General features: G+C 30.4%; 1 protein-coding gene across 1 annotated transcript in view; it reads left to right on the top strand.

Annotated features, from left to right (window-relative positions):
• Positions 1 to 3,067: 3,067 nt before the first annotated feature.
• The window catches only part of LOC145933162 (uncharacterized), an 88,221-nt gene continuing 73,869 nt past the window's right edge, over positions 3,068 to 17,419 (top strand). Inside the window, exon 1 of the mRNA XM_083032696.1 lies at positions 3,068 to 3,384. The gene's annotated coding sequence lies outside the window, so the exon portion shown is untranslated. The remainder of the gene's footprint in view (positions 3,385 to 17,419) is intronic.

The following is a 17,419-nucleotide window of genomic DNA, read 5'->3' as shown; positions in this document are numbered from 1 at the left end:
ATCGAAAAGAAAAAAAACAAAACTTATTAATACAAAAAAATCGCTTTTAATCACATTGATACAAAAATTCAATTTGTGACTTTCCGACGTCTTCATGATCGAGAAATTACGTGATCATCGAGGAACAAGGTAATCGGTCGCATCCCTCAGTATGCGTTTCCCTAGGGAACGTCGCGAACGAAAAACCCGCAACGGGATTTTACCAAAGAAATAATGGAAGTAAGCGGATTTTCTTATGAATTCGTTCCATTCGCATTCCTGTGTAATTAAGTCCCCCTTCTTCCCGCCCTCTTCTTTCACGTGAACGTAACGCGATCGCCGAGATGGCAAAAAAATTAATTTTTATAGCGCTTGCGCTATGTAATTAGACTCACAATCAGATTCGAAAGCAAGTATGCTTTGAGCGATCAATTTTTTTTTATTTGATTGTAATTTTTGATTTGCATAATATAAAATATTCTATTAATTGTGTGTGTGTATCATTATTAAATGCATACATCATATGCTTATGGACATTATGTTAAATATAATTCATGTTATAGCAGAACTATTCACGAAAAATATAAAGAAATGATATAATAAATAGTTTTTAATACATTTCCGTAAATATATCTTCTTGAATAAAAGAAAATTCTGACCAATATAAATTTATATTATCTCACTAATCTGTTGAAGAATAAATATTTTCTAAAAAATGTAAAGTAAAAAGAATCTAAAATGTAAAAATTTAATATGTGATTATAATTTAGTATTATAATTTATTTTCTCTCTAAAGAATCCATTTTACAGACTTGTAATTATGAGAATACTGAAACAAATTTTAATGTTCGTAGCGTCATCTATTAACTATTCTGTCAATTACACTAATATTTTATAAAAAAAATACAAGTTGTGTTTCTCAACAATCGAATATGTAGAAAATATGAAAGATTATAATATAAAAAATTATTAAAAAAGTTAAAAATTATATGATAAAAATAACACAATTGTCATAATTGTTTGATAAACATATAATAATTCTTTTAATTGTTTTCAGATTTAAAATAAATAATACATTAAATAAAAATAATTCATATAATTTATAATTATCCATATTCATTATCCTTTCAAGCTAAATCTATTATAAATTATATATCTATTCTATTATTCTCAAATGTAAGTATGGCAATTGCACGCAAACTCTGAAAATATATAATAATCTCTCATTTAAAAATTATTTTTAATTGAATAGCTATAATGAATTATTTTAAAATAGGAGAATTTTTATATTTACTCTATCCCAATGAGATACTATTACGAATCTGCAAACGTGGATAAATTTTCATCTGTTGAATAAGGTGATTGCTGACTGATATAACCGATCGTCGATGACACGATATTATTGCGACATTATTGCATAAATCGATTCACACAAGCACAAATATGCAAAATACAAATTTAATAGATTACAGTTAGATTATAATTAAAATAATTATAAAATACTGTTTGTCAAAAAATAATATAAAGAATAATACAACACTTTATACATTATATTGTGATTTAAGAATATTATTTTCCAATATGAACAAATATTTTATATGTTAAATATGTATTTAAACGAAATTTATGAAAATGTAATCATCGATAATATTAAAAATCACTGATCTCACAACAGTTTCAGAAAAAAATCATCGTGAATTACCGCCATCTCAGCAAACATTATGTCAGTATAAGAAATAGTACATCAACAAGTATGGATGGTAATGTAATATGTTATATGAAAATGAAAAAATATTGCTGAGGATATTAGAATATATATATATATATATATATTTTTTTTTTTTCAAGAAAAACATTTTTTTATATTATAACCGTAATCATTAATTATGTGTGTATTCGTGATAATAAATGCTCACACTTATACATACACACACACGATTTCTTACTATTATAGTATATATCTTTAATCTTTGTTGTATAATAAATAATCTATTAAATAATTTCAACAATTCGTAATTAATTATAAAGAAATTGTTACGATATTCAATAAGTATTTTTTATTACACATATTTTTTCACATTATTTTGCAAAAATTTACTCGATGCTTATTTATGCATAAATTTTTCAATATCATTTTAAATATTTCAACAATTTAGCACATTTCGACAAAGTATTACGTAGTTTTTATATATTTATACATTTATACGTACACATACCTGGTAATAATCGTATTTATTGCATTTCCGCTGCATTTTGACGAAAAATTAACTCGAAATAACCAACTTCAGAGATAGATCGCTGATATCGATGAAGTCGTGACAGTGTGGCATGTAATGGCGATTGTACATAGTGCGGTATTGTTTGATAACTTGGTACACATTTAATAATTGTTGACACGCGAGATTCACTTTTGTAAACAATCACACAATCGAGAAAAATGCAGAGCGACATGACAACTTGGTCGCGAGGCGTCCATAATTGACTGCGATCGAAATCTATCGAAGAGTCGTGACGTTGCAATCTCTCCAAGTATCGATCCTATTGCAGTTCGATAACTCTCGAATCGCAGTGAGTAATGGTCGCCGCACCGGGGGGGTCGCGTTCACGTCGCTCCGCATTTTTCGTCGTTGTATCGCGTAAAAGTAACTCGCAAGCATCGCATAAAGTATCGGACGTTTATCGTAATGCACCGGACATTGCTATCAAACATCAATATCGCGACGGATCGGCTTGCTTGGAGACTTCTGAGGGTCAATTTCGGCAAGTCCGGCCGTTAGATGAACCGACGCCGTTAAAGTTAGCAGGACGGTCAATAGACATGAAAGTATTCATGTCTATCATGCATATCACGACATTCGTAGACACGAATGCTTGGTCTTGGCCAGCCTGCTAATCTTAACCATCTGCTCATCTAATCGGATTTGCTGAAACTGGTCGTCATAAATCATAAAGAATTCCAAGTTTCTCGGGCAAGTTGTAATTTCGCGACTCGCGTCACTGCGCATGATCACGGCGCAGGCAAGGCGGGCGCGAGGCTGGCGGCTCCGAGCGTAGCCGAGCGCGGCCGAGCGCGGCCGAGTCGGCGGAACCATCGCGACAACAAGAAACATGGCGGCACTGCGCACCTCGGTCGAACGCGAGGAGGTCGGAGCTGGTTAAAGCGTACGTTCTCGCGCCTTGTACCGTGTATCGTATCGTGACAAATAGCGCGACGCCCGCGAGCAGTTGGGCGCGATCGGGACGACGAGTAAACGCGATGATCGCGCGCCGCGTCGCGTGACAGTATGTGCAGTGTTTTGTGACGAAAGGAGTTCGCCCGCCGCGGCCGACCCGGTGATCTGTCTACGTCCGGATAATATCATCGCACGCCCGACGACGCGCAGTTATTATATTCAGCAGTCTCAGGTACGTGATATTCCTGCTATTTTGCGCAACGAGCCAGTTCCTGCCTCGCTCTCCCTTTCTCTCTCCTTTAGTCACATCGTTCTATGTCGTTTTCACGATGCTTTATCAAATCACGCGATATCGAGCGAACGTTTAATCGCGTTCACGATTCAGCCTTGAAATTATTGTCACGCCATGTGTGAAACGTTGAGCTGTTGGAGCTGGCTCGTTCGGCTCTGTGTTCTCTGGTTCGTCATATCGTCCGCGAAGGGCATTGACTTTCAAAGCGCATCGTCCTCGAGAACCGGCCCTTATCTCTTGGATGCGATGTTAACGACTTAACGCATTAATGTTTCCATCCTGTTTGTTCGTTCTGGATAAAGAGGTTATAGCAGATTGAGGCAGGCCACATGAGTGATCGTCGTCATAAATGTTTGCGCGATAACGATCAGATAACGAGTTGCCCAATTCGCTAGTGTTTCTAATCCAATCGCACCGATAACGCGTTTTTCATAAATTCAAATCGATTTTATTCACCGATAAATATATGAACATTATTGAGAGAAAAAGAAAGAATCAATAATCTAGAACTAGATAAAGAGGAAAGGAAATGAATAATGCGGCGAAAACGAGCATAATCGAGATCCTCGAAGATTGAACTTGGCTAAAATAATAGGGTGAAAAGCGCATAGCGCACACACACATACGCTCGCATGTATGCGCGAGCTGGATATATGCATTCGTGATAAATAGGTCAGACACTTCTCAATAGCGGTCATTGACCCGAAACTCGTCCCGCCGATAAAGCAGGACGTTAATTGCCTTATTTCATTATCTATATATGCATCGATGCGATAGAGGTCACCACGCGGTACGTTTGTAATTCACGTGTAATTATTTTTCCTTTTTTTTTTTTTTTTTTTGGTTTTTTACTTTATTACGTTGTTTCTTATCTCGTGCTAAACGGCGTTTATCAGGATATTTAATTTTGTGTCGGTGTATTGTCTCTCCAAAAAAATGAATATTAGGAAACTCTACTGTTCATTGTGACCTATATTTTTAAAAATATAAAAAATGATAAGAAATGAATATATCTCTATCGATATATTTTCGATAACTGGCATTTATTTCTTGTTGACATAGCTGCTGCATTTTTTCTTGAGTGTTATTTTCAGTGCAACCATTAGCTATCTGCCATTAGCACTGAAAGCAACACTCTTAAAGAAAAAACGCATTACCCATGTCAACAAGAAAATAACGCCAATTATCGAAAATGTGTTATTAATAAAGATACATTTATTCTTATTTTATTATTTTAATTTTATATTTTTAGAAATATAGGTCAAATATATATATTTATTTCTTCCTATAATATATTCCAAAAATAAAAATTTGATATTAATTAATTCATAAATTTTACTTAATTAATAAGAGACTTTTTGACAAAGAATATGCATATTTGCTACTAAAAATAAGAAAGGAAAACAAAATATAAAATATAAAATATATATATATATATATAGAATATAAAATATAATTTTATATTCTATTGATATGTTCACTTTTGTTAAGAATTAAATTGATTTTAACAGCTTGCATTTATATGTATGCACACTATTGAATTCTTCAGCCACGTTGTTAAATTTATCAGAATTTGCTAAGCGTGGAGAAGGGAAAAGGTCAACGTTTCGACGTATATTTAAACTTCGTTCGATGCTCGCGAGAAGACAAAACGTGCCGACCTTGAACCCAAAAGCTATATTCAACATTGCATCTCACTTTGTCCTACAAGATTTTTTAAATCATTTTTCGTCAGATTTTCAAACATTTATAGTTTTATGTAAATTTCAGAAAGAATTGTTTAAAAAGCAAAAAACATCAATTAAAATAAAATTGTCACGAAGAAACACACATATCACCAGCATCCAGGTGAGACGCTAATCGATTTTCAAGAGTTTTTATTCTAAAAGTCATATAATATTGAGCATATCCTTGCATTTTCTAAAAAGTGTTAATCATTAGTAATATTAAAATATTTTTCGAATAATTTTTTTGTCTTAGAATCTTATCTGTAGATACAAAGGTGAGACGCTGTTCAATTTTTAAAAGTTTTGTTTATTATAAAACAATTTTCTCATATAATTCTGAGCATTTTAATTTTTTATAATTTGTGTGCATAAATATACTGAGAACTGTTTCAAAACAAAAATCTCTCGAAACTTAGCGAGTGATGTTTGCGTTTGCTTGTTACTATTTTATTTTAATCCATCTGTTTTGCTTTAAAAAATTAGAACTTTATCTAAAACTAATATAAAATTATAAATCCATGAAAATTTGACAAAAAATGATAAGAAAAGTCTTGCAAAACAATATGAGGCGCTACGTAAACTTGGCGTTTTAAGTTTTCTTTATGATATTTTTTTAGTCTAACAAAAGTAACAGTTAGAACTTTTGCTTTTTTCAATTATGGAATTATGGAATTATTGGAAAATTAAGCCAGATCTTTATTATTTATGAATAATATTAGAGTCTAAAATCTTAATTATTAATTATTATATATCCGCCCGCCCCTCTAATAATTATTACACAAAGTACTCCAAAAAATAAAGTCTGATTTAGAATAAATATCGATTCGAAGTTTTAAATACATGTACGTATGATCGATCGTTCGTTTGACAAATTAAAATTGTACTAAGTCATGTGAAAAGTCACATGGCATTAATTTCAAAACATTAGATTGCATAATGTCACGTAATTTGACAGATTAAGTAACTATCTGAACATTTAACTTTAGACTTGAATGAAGTTCGAATATAACCCGAAATGGCATTGTTTAAAGTTATCGACAATGATCATAGCATGCGATACGAATACTACAACAAAGTCGAACCGAGCAAACAACACATTCCGTGAGAAAACTGAGCAAACCTACAATAAAGCGTTTACATTATAAAAAAGTCGAATTTGAGATTGGAAGCTGATATGAAAAGAGATGTCTGTTACATCTTACAGTATTTCTCCTCGGTTTGATTCTATAAGAACACGATTCTGCGCAGGATGAGAATAGGATTAGAATCTGAATGTTTCTTTCAGAATTAAAGATATGAAAAATATGTAGAATATATGAATTACATATATTTTAAACATTTTTATCACATTTTATTTAAAATTTAAATTAAACAAAAAATAATTTTATATTTTAAAAGTTTTCTTTTGTCTGATTCTAAATTTCCGAATTTAATATTATCTCAAAATGATATTAAGATACAGGTTGATTTTATCTTATTTATTAGCAGCAATATGCAAAAGAGAAAAATATAATAGTTTTATTAAAAAAAAGAACATAAATAATTCAGTAAAATATAAGTTTAAGAGAAAAAAAATTATATTTATTATTTTCGTTTTTTAAAATTATTTTTAAAACTTTTTTATTTCGAAAAACACTATACCTATAGTTTCAAAAGTATTAGCGTTTAATAATTACCTGATAAATCGTGTATCCTAAAATATTGCGTGACATATATATAATTTAAAGTTTAAAGCAACAGAATGCGATTATCGATTTGGTAAAACTCGCATTTTTTTACCGCCAATGTCGATCGAACAAATCTTAATCTTAAATCGCATTTTTGCTCTTATTTTCGTATGTTCCTTGATGATGAACTAATTACGATCTCATAGTTACAAGCGAACAGTCCGGCAACCAATCGTCATGATCGTTCAATTAACTATCTTCGGAACTCGTAATATTGGGTTGTCTTATTCTTTTAGGGAATTAACTAGCAGGATGAACTTATCAAAAATCTTGAGTGCATTTGTTTAAATTTGAACGGCCGGTTAGCGATTCTTCGTACTCAAAACATCAAAAATGAATTCAAGTCAGATCGATATCAGACGTACTTTTATTAAATTAGTTTCCTTATCATATTGAAAATCACATATATTTCACAATCAGTACCATTTGTCGAATTATATAATCTATGTATGTTTGGTATTAATTTTTCAGAAATTAAAAATTTTTAATTAATTCTAAATTTTTTATAAACCGTTTTATAATAAATGTGTTTAAAAATATACATTTTTTTATTAAATATTCTTATAATTGCTTTCTTAAAAAAAACATTTTATTTTGTATTTTGTAACTCTATAAAGTTTTTGTAGAGTTATTTATTATTATTTTTTTTTCAAAGCCGTACATTTTTTATAAAAAAAATAAAACAAAATTTGTCTTCTTTTTTACGTAATAAATAAAAATAATATTTCTTTGCACATATATCAAAATTATTTCTTACCTAGATCATATTTTCGAAATTTTTGAAAAAAAATATATATAAAACTTTCTTTTAGAACCTGATCTTTTTTTTTTAAATATATCTAAATAGGATATTTTATATAATAATTAGAATTTTTATTGTTCTTTTCATTGAGGACTTAAAGGTGATATATACAATGCACCGTTTTTACACGCGTAGTATATATCCTTCGTTCAAGGATACTAGCACTATCGTAGACTCTCGTTAAGAATCGCGTGGCTTGTGCGCGATAAGCGTCTACATTGTATATAAGTTTCAAATTGCTCTACGCGGTAAAGTCCGCAGTCATTATTGTACGGTATAGAAAAATATGCAGACATAACCGCAGCGAGGAACTACATCGGGCAAGATGCGCCGGCAATAATGCATTCAACGTCTCATAAATTCTGGTCATGACTAATGGCAGGGAACCGCGCGCGCAAAAGCAACGATGTCGTATCATCATCGATCAGTGGTTATAACGCCACCCGCGCATAACCATACGTAGGGATTTAATAATCGTCGCATATACGATAACGCTATTCTCCACGGAAACAATAGTAACTATTTTCTCATATTCAAACTCACGCGTTTGTGCGCATATTAATCCACGATTTTTTTTTTAAATATTCATTGTAGATTACATAAGCGCCATTCATTGTCTTCGTTAAAATGTCATGTTATATTCTTGCCATTATTAATTAGTTTGCCGTAACGTTGGTTGACTGGATAAGAAATCATTAATAATTGTATGCCGATCGTAAATCATCCCCTAACTAGTGTTCTGTTTCAAAAGATACTTCTGTCTAACAATAAGATCTGCATTCGAGTTCCATATTTAGCGCTGTATTGTTTGATTTTCATTTGGTTGGAACCTTTCCGCGTGTTAAATGTTTGCCTAAATAGAAATCGATTAAATGTTATTCTTGGATTATAGCCAAGTACTTGGTTATAAGGCATATTAAGCTAATCAAATTATCTAAGCCAAATTATAAAAACATAATATTTTTGGAAGTAAAAAGTAGTCAAAAAAATAACATAATTTTAGTACTATTAATTTTTTTCTCTGACTTATGTATATGCTATTTTTTACAAGGCGAGTATAGCTTAATCTTAAGCTATCTAGCAATTCTAACTTTTTAGTAGTTTGAGCAAAAAAAATTTTTTTTACAGCAAAAGAAAGCAAAAAATTAGTAAATTAATTCCATATATAATTTAATATGTTCTGATAATTTGGCTTAGATAGCTTAATATACCTTTGGTTATATATGTTATATACTATCAGTTCGTTAGACTCACAATTATACCAGCTTTTTATTGATTTATATATGTATAGTTTCATGTATTACCCACTGTACTATAATACATTCATGTAAATTACAATGCTGCAAGTTACACGTTATATATATATTTGTTTTTTTAAGTTCTTAAACTTTTTTAAATGATATTTTTATATCAACAGTTTTTATTGCAACTAAACGGGATTTCCCACGACATAAATAAAGCATTTCTTAATCACAGTAACGACCGCGTATAGCTATAGTAGCTATATAAGTAGTCTTTTATTTAATTACGACAAATTTCCTGTTGTCATCATGAATAACGATACGTGATCAAAATTTCCAATAAATACATAGTATTATTTAAATACTAGACGCAATTTATTAAATATATAGACGCAATTTTCTATCGCGTTCGAAACACAATGTTGTAAAAGCAACTAAACTAATATCAAATGCAATATATCGTGAGGCATTTCATATTCGCGGGTCGGCGTCAATTCCATCGTAGAATTATTAACGAAACAGTAAATTTAGCAATACGAGCGATATAGGGTATATCAAAACAGAAACATTATTCGTTCATCCTGACCCAGATATTCGTCAGGCTCTTCGTTTCACCGTATTTTATATAGGAAGAATCTCGGACCGGCCCTTTTTCGATTCGATCTGATCTGAAAGTTCTATCGTCGCCGAGTGAATCGTGCAAAAGGAGACACATTGCTCGGATGACACGTTGCTTGGAATTTCAATAACAATCAGTAGCGATCAGTTAATATAACATTTAGCACAAGTAATCGGATAATATCGTACTGGTTCTATTGATATCTGAGCTATAGTATTTTACGATGTGCGAAAATGATTTAAGTTGTAATATTCTATAAGTCATGAAGTTATTATGAGATTTTATTCCTTTTTTTGACAATTGCCGTTTGTGTGTGAATGATCTTAATGATCTTTATATATACAAGACAATTTTTTAAATTATTACTCTTTTAAATTTATTTTCGATTACAGCATTGTTATAATTATAGCAGTTAACGTTGCAAAAGAAAAATAATTTTTGAAACACTGTCGATTCAATAAAAAGTTGATCCCGTTATGATTTTTCGCGATCGGAAGCTTAAGTGAGCAACTTAATGAGAACAACTATAATCCATTATAAGCCAACGAAGAAAAATGAAACATCATTCGTCATCTTATACGGAAATTATGCCAGAGTTTCTCTCGGGTAAACACTGTTGCGGCATTCGTCGAACAAAGAAGAAACATGGTAGACTTTTTATCGCTCGTGCTCTTGATCGGTTTGCCAAGTTGAATTGTATGATGTGTCAGATTTGCAGCACAAAAACAGACCATGGCGAATCATCGCGAAACGATTGCTGCAAGCATCCTTTAATTTCTATTAAAGCAGTGATTAAGATCTGTACTAAAGTCGTGTGCAATAATGTTTGCCGACAATGAATTATCACCGATGGCATCGTTAATTTCTCGATTTTAATGCAATCCAAAGATCCGTCGCGGAACTTGCACATAAATTTCCACACAAACTATCGCCAGTAAGCTTATCTTGATGACATCGTAATACATCATGTTTTAAACAGCTTTTCGTGGAATAGAGGTCTACCGCGTGTTCATTTTTCAAATATCCATTTCTAATATTTTAACTATTTTATTTCTATTTTATATTTGTTATATTATTTACGGTCGATAAATAAAGAGAATAAATTTAAAAGTAATAATTTAAAAAATAGTCTTTACAAGACTATCGGTTGCTACAAGAGATCGGTTGCAAATTACAATTCTTTCTCTCTCTTTTTCTGTATAGAATAAGTTCATATTTTTTATTTAATTTTAGGAAGTATTTTTTTACAATCGTTAAATGCACATCACGAAATCTGGAAAAAAACAAAAAAAAAAAACAAAATTGGATAAGAAAAAAAATTATTTATTTATTTTTTTTTAATTTCTTTAGTTTCAGAAAAATAAATAATTACGATAATTTTTCTTTTTGATACTTTATGGAAAAAATCTCTATTTTTTTATTCGCGATGGAAACATGATAATTTAAGATTTTTTCATTTACATGATTTTAATCTTTTTTATCTTTGATTTTCTTTTCAATTGAGAAATATAATAATATTTAGATATGTATATGTGTGTGGGTGTGTGCATTTAAAAAAAATTTAAAAACTAAATATTTAAACATTTATGATGTTTTGCAAATGTGCATAAGAATTACATTGTAAGATTATTAGCAATCGTGTTCCGAACACCCCGTACATCTAACGCATAATTTCATCTTATTAGATTTTGCGCGGTTAGAAGTCTGTGACTTTTATAAATGGGAAACTTCGAACCGGGTAGCAATTTTCCGCGTCAAGTACTGATAATTAACGATCGCGAATAACGATGTTGAATCACAAAGAGCGCAGGGCAGATATTTTAGAATCAGGATTCATGCGATATCAGCCATTTCTTGCAAACGTATCCGCGTATGGATTGCGCAACGGGATGCCATTAGTCTTCATTAGAAACAGGATCGCACGAATCTTGCAACGCATTTGCGGACTAAACATAAATCTATCGTCACATTGATCGCACCGCGTTTTGCAATAACAACGCGTGCTTTTTTGTAATACATTGTGTGTCCGCTGTACCCATCCTTATTATAACGATAACATATGTATATGTCTAACGGCATACGCGATAATTTCTGGCATTGTCACGCAATGTCATCTGATCGTTACTGCAATGTGCACATATGCACATATGCATGTGCACATATGTACATACATATACAGTTATAAATATAATTATATGCAATTAATGTAATATAATAATAGGTAAGCATATAATCTTGCTCATTATGAAAGTCATTGTCTCGTTATAGGAAGTTTTGAATTAAGGCTTTTTCGTAACTTTAAACATCTTAGTTTATCGATTATAATCGCACATGATCGATTAAATCATCATTTGTTATCGATTGGATTATCGCGCGCTTTCACTTTAAGATCGCTCCTTAATCTCGAAGTTTTATCACAAAGACTTCACAACAAAATTCATTTGATAACTATTGAATTTTTCTTATTATTATTTAATATTCATTATTATTTTCCCTTTTACTTCTTGTGTCACTTTCGATAAAGCAGGGATCGTTCATTTATTATCAAGCTTCGTGGCGTCACCACCGACTTCTAAAGCGGTCGTACATAATTAATTAGTAGAAGAATGTTCGCCGATTAAACTAGGTCACGCGACTGACGTCCGTCTCCATGCCTGATCGGATGATGATAGTTATTTTTATCTCTTCGAGAGGTGCGAGAGAACCGCCGCAAATTGCAGGGGTGCATTGTTGACATCATCACGCATTCTCGCGTTGTTCACGTGAATGAACGTTACTGTATCTCGTCGATTCGCTCGAGAACGAGAAGTTCAAGGACACCGGTCTGAACGTTTTAATGTTCAAACTAATCGATCAATTGCTTTCGTCGTTAACGACATAGGCGTGCAAATCCCAAGTTAAAATATAATTTCTTATATGTTTCTCTATTTTCTCTATTTTCTCTATTTTCTTTTCTTAAACTGTAAAATAAATTTTATATTTATTTTGTAATTTATTTAATATACGATTATACTTGATTATATTTTTTGGGACTTTAGGTTTTATTTGATTTTGCATCAGATATGTAATAAATGTTTATTTTATTTCTCGTTGCTCTGTTTATTTGACATGGCTGGTTTATACATGTATCAGATATTTGTGTCTCTCTACATAAATCTGCAAAACAACCAGTCCGGATTTTTTTTCGTCTTGGGCAGACACACCTGCCGCAGGTGCAGACCATCAAAATAAAATGTCGTTGTAGGGCCGTAGAGTACCGGCTAAAATAATCTTCTTAAATAGGCAAATTATTGATGATTCGTATATTAAAATTATTCTTGCAATATGTTCATCTCACACGCAGACATGAATTTACACGAATAATAATTTTAATTGTAATTTATTTTTCGCTGTAATATTTTTTTCAAAATGACACTTTTCGCAGATATATATTAGTGTCAATTAATATAAATTTTTTGCTTATCCTTAAATTTCTTATTATTTTCCACATTACAAAAATAATAATAATTTTTTTATCAAACAATTGAGGCTACAAAGAGTTAAGTTTTCAAATTGCAAATTCTATATATGATGTGATATTAACGCGTAAAGTAGAGGTGTAGACGGATTTATTATGCAGTACATGTGTTAAATATTTCATTTATGCACGAATGTTACGCATCCTGCTATTTAATTCTTTATGTGTGCCATATATTTCTATTGTTAGCGTCCACCTTGTCACCGCAATTGTGAAGGTTCTTTTTCATTTGTAAGTAAAACTGTGATTAAAAACGTGATTAAAAAAATGTATCGAGTCGCGATCTCAAATATCATAACCTAAGTAATAATGTATAAAAACACGACAATATATGTGAGGACAAATATATGACAAGCATTATTTCGTGAAAATGCTGAAAATAGCACAAAGCAACAAACAAGATCACATTTCGAGATCAAGTTGACTAAAAACAAGAAGCAAAGAGAGAACTCGGAATTAGCGACTGAAGGAGTAATATTGCATGAGCATTATTGATGTATCGAATTCTATCGAGAACAACCAACCTAAAATATCTCGACATATATATATATATATATATATATATATATATATATATTTTGTATATCCTTGAAGTAGCAATTCCGAAAGACGCAAAAGTGAGTAGTCTTGAAGTGTAATTATCTCGAAGAACATAATATACATAATACGTGCTTAACTCAAGCATAGGTTACATAAGTTACATAAATCATAGTGTTAGCTGCACGTATTTTATAATTAATCCTGGATTATATTATTTTAGGTAATATTTTTTATGTAATTTTTAAGTAAAATTTTTAGATCATATTTTATGTTTGCGGTTATTATCGCGGATGCTATTATTCGAGCACTTCTGTCTTATCGTCTGAGTAAAATAAGCGTAATTTGCAACAGTGTTGCATTCATGGAAAAGTCGAATCCGCGGAATATTTCATGCTTATCGCATAAAAAGCGGGAATGCAACTGCGCAGCGATATCCGTTCGCTATTTCTGTTGCAAGAAAGATAAAAGAGAGAAAGAGAAAGAAAGAGAGAGAGAGAGAGAGAGAGAGAGAGAGAGAGAGAGAGAGAGAGAGAGAGAGAGAGAGAGAGAGAGAGAGAGAGAGAGAGAGAGAGAGAGAGAGAGAGAGAGAGAGAGGATACGAAGTGCAAAGTTATCGTCAATATCGATGCACTCCGTTCACGGATTGCGAAGGTCGGAAGAGCGCGATCATGTGTACGACGCGATTGCTTTTTCAAATTTCCGATAATCATTATTTACCGGATGCCATGGTCAGAGACCCGTGCATACATATTAGTGTCAAACACGCAATTTCAACTATCGTCCGGAAACTATTTAATATTTATTATCGTTGCAGTTATTGCTATAGTAATAAACGTTATATATAATCTTCTATATAATTATGAAATATTTTTAATATTTATATATTTCTAATTTTTTAATTTCAATGTTTATGCATAAATTGCTACATTTATTAATTCTGTTTTTTTTTTTGTATACTTTGTATTTTGTTAATATAATTTGAATACTTGTTAAAGATTAAGATTCTCTAGATTCAATGCAACTTTCTTCCATTACTTTGAAACGTTTAAGAGTTTTGATATCCTGCCAGAAATTGCTTCTTTTCATATTCCATCACTAATCATATTGCGGTTATATGCGATAACTTTTTAGTGGAACATATGTATTATATATTTTAGTATATACAAAAAATGTGAAAAAGACGTGATAAAATTGTTATAAAACGTATATTTCCAAAATATAAAAATTATTTATATTTGTTATTAATTAAATATGAAATTATTATGTTTAATTTGGTCATAGTTTGTCAAAAAATGTTTCGAATAAAAAGTTGAAAAGTTCAATTTAATTGATTAAAAAAAAATTGATATTGATATTTGAAGATATCGTACTAATACTTCTTTTTCTAAATAAAGCATCGGTACTTTATTATTCCAACAATGACACAAAATACCGATATTTTGTTCGATATCGTAACTTTAACACATGAACTTTTGCTTACCTTTTAGCGCTCCGTTTAATTCGCGAGCATGTGCCAACGGCACGCATAAAGGATTTGCAAGTATTTAGTCGGCGGGATCGGTCGCATGTATAATGCATGGTCGCCCGCATACGTGTATTTTATTAAAACGTTATTGCCATACCCAACATATCAATGCATATCGAGCGAACAAACACACGGGACTATAAAGCAAACAGTTCGACACATTTCGAAGTTATATAAAAACGTACAGAAAACATAAAATTATATTATGCAACGTGGCTATTGCAAAGATCATAATATAGACCTAAAAATTATTTTTAAGGAAGTTTTTTTATAGATAGAGATTATAGATAGAGAAAGAGATATTTAAATATTTTATTTTACATGATTATTAATTATTAATGAACATAATTCAAATAATTATGTTTGTTGATTTATAATTAAAATGTATAATTTATTTCTTTATTTAATTTTTATTAACTACTTTTTCCTCTATTTAAAAAAATCTGTTATTAAATATATGGTAAAAATTGATAAAAATAAATAATCTTTAAAGTAATTAAATAATATTTTATCTTTCATATAATTTTGAGGTTTTCAATTAATGATAATAAAGTCTAATTAAATTTTAGACTAAAGAAAGCTCGATTTTAAAAAATTTATAATTGAGGGAAAATATTATATGTGTGCGAACTGGAACTTCTAAAAAAAAACAGTCTTATAATGTTGTTATATAAATATAAAGAATAGTTGAATAGTATTTTTTTTATCTTTTTTCATTAAAAAATAATTAATATAATGCCAAAAGATACATGCAGAAAATGTGTATAGTATTTTTTCGTATCTATAGAAAAGATTCATCAGAGTTACTTTCTCCAATCTCGATAAAAACGAATGACACAAGAAACATCGGCAAAATCAAGTTCTTAGTTGCTATCGTATTGTTATCTTCAATATTACCGCTTAACAAGCATTTGCCAAGAAATAACTATTTATTCACAGAAACCCGGCATTGTCTGTCACAACAAAATTAACTTGTATAATGTGTGTCATGTGTTATTAATAAATCATTAATATCATTCATATCACAAGCTCGCGTCCAATAAGCTCTCGTAACCAACTGTGATATGAAGATACATGACTTCTGTATCTTCTATGCTTGGCTGCATTAGGTCATCGCATGTTCTGGATATAATGTTATGAATTGTTATTACAGTGTTAATGTAACGCGCGATCGATCGACAAAGTAATTGGTGATTGTTTGCAATTTGCCTTGAAAATCAATAGCGTTAATTTCTTCGTAATGAAAATTGACTTAATCACATTGCGTGTTATACATTTTTATCATAATAAAATACATGTCGTTTTATACATAAAATTAGATTTTTAATTAATATCTAAAAATCTAATATAGTTGACACAAAATGCACACATTTTATTAAAAATAATTTATTAATTTTTTTACAAGTATGAAACTTAAGTCACAAAATTTATATCAGTACTAACTCTAGCATGCTTAATTAAATCTTAATTATATTTTAATTGAGAAAAATTGTTATTCTCTTTTCTTCGTTTAGTTAAATTTTTACTAAACAAAAATTTAAAATTAAATGTATAAACGCGAATTCTATAATATGCAAGAGAATGTAATAATTTAATCGCGAAGTATTATTATGTTTAGAAATATAAACACTCGTATGATTCATTCGTATGGAGTTTTTATAGATATATTACAAGATCACTTATCCGATAGACTCTCGTTATCCGTAGGTAGCCATTGAACTCGATAGGTTCTAGGAATTAAAGAACATCTATGAAGAATCAATGTACCTTAAAGTACAAAAATAATAAAATGTAAAATGTGTGCGTTACCACATTTATATATTAGGAAATAATTGCAGGCACTTGTCTATAATATATTCATCTATATGTGCTAGTATCTTTAAGAATATCACATTCGTGACATAATTGCGTGATAAAATTTCAGTAATAATGTAAAAACGGAATTAAAAGTTTTTGTTGCATTATTAAATCAATAAATTCAGCTAAATATAAGCTAATGCGTAAATTGACAGAGCATAATTATAAACTTGTTTCCATGATACTGAATGATCACATGATGTGTGTCATGATTAAATGATTATACAATATTAGTTACAATGATAACACATTTTTACAATATTCAACCTTTACATTGACATGCATCATGAAAACGTATAACTGCAAATATGATGTAATATGAAATGGGCCTTAATATCGAATTTAGTGCAGAGTTTATAATTCACTAATGCATTTGTTATATAAACATACACGACGTGTAAAATAATTTGCATATATTTG

The sequence above is a fragment of the Prenolepis imparis genome, unplaced genomic scaffold (genome assembly GCF_030444845.1).
Source record: "Prenolepis imparis isolate NDT839.2.m4 unplaced genomic scaffold, iyPreImpa1.0 SCAF_2, whole genome shotgun sequence".
Lineage (NCBI taxonomy): Eukaryota > Metazoa > Arthropoda > Insecta > Hymenoptera > Formicidae > Prenolepis > Prenolepis imparis.
Note: the sequence above shows the minus strand (reverse complement) of the source record. Positions and strands in the feature narration are given on the sequence as shown.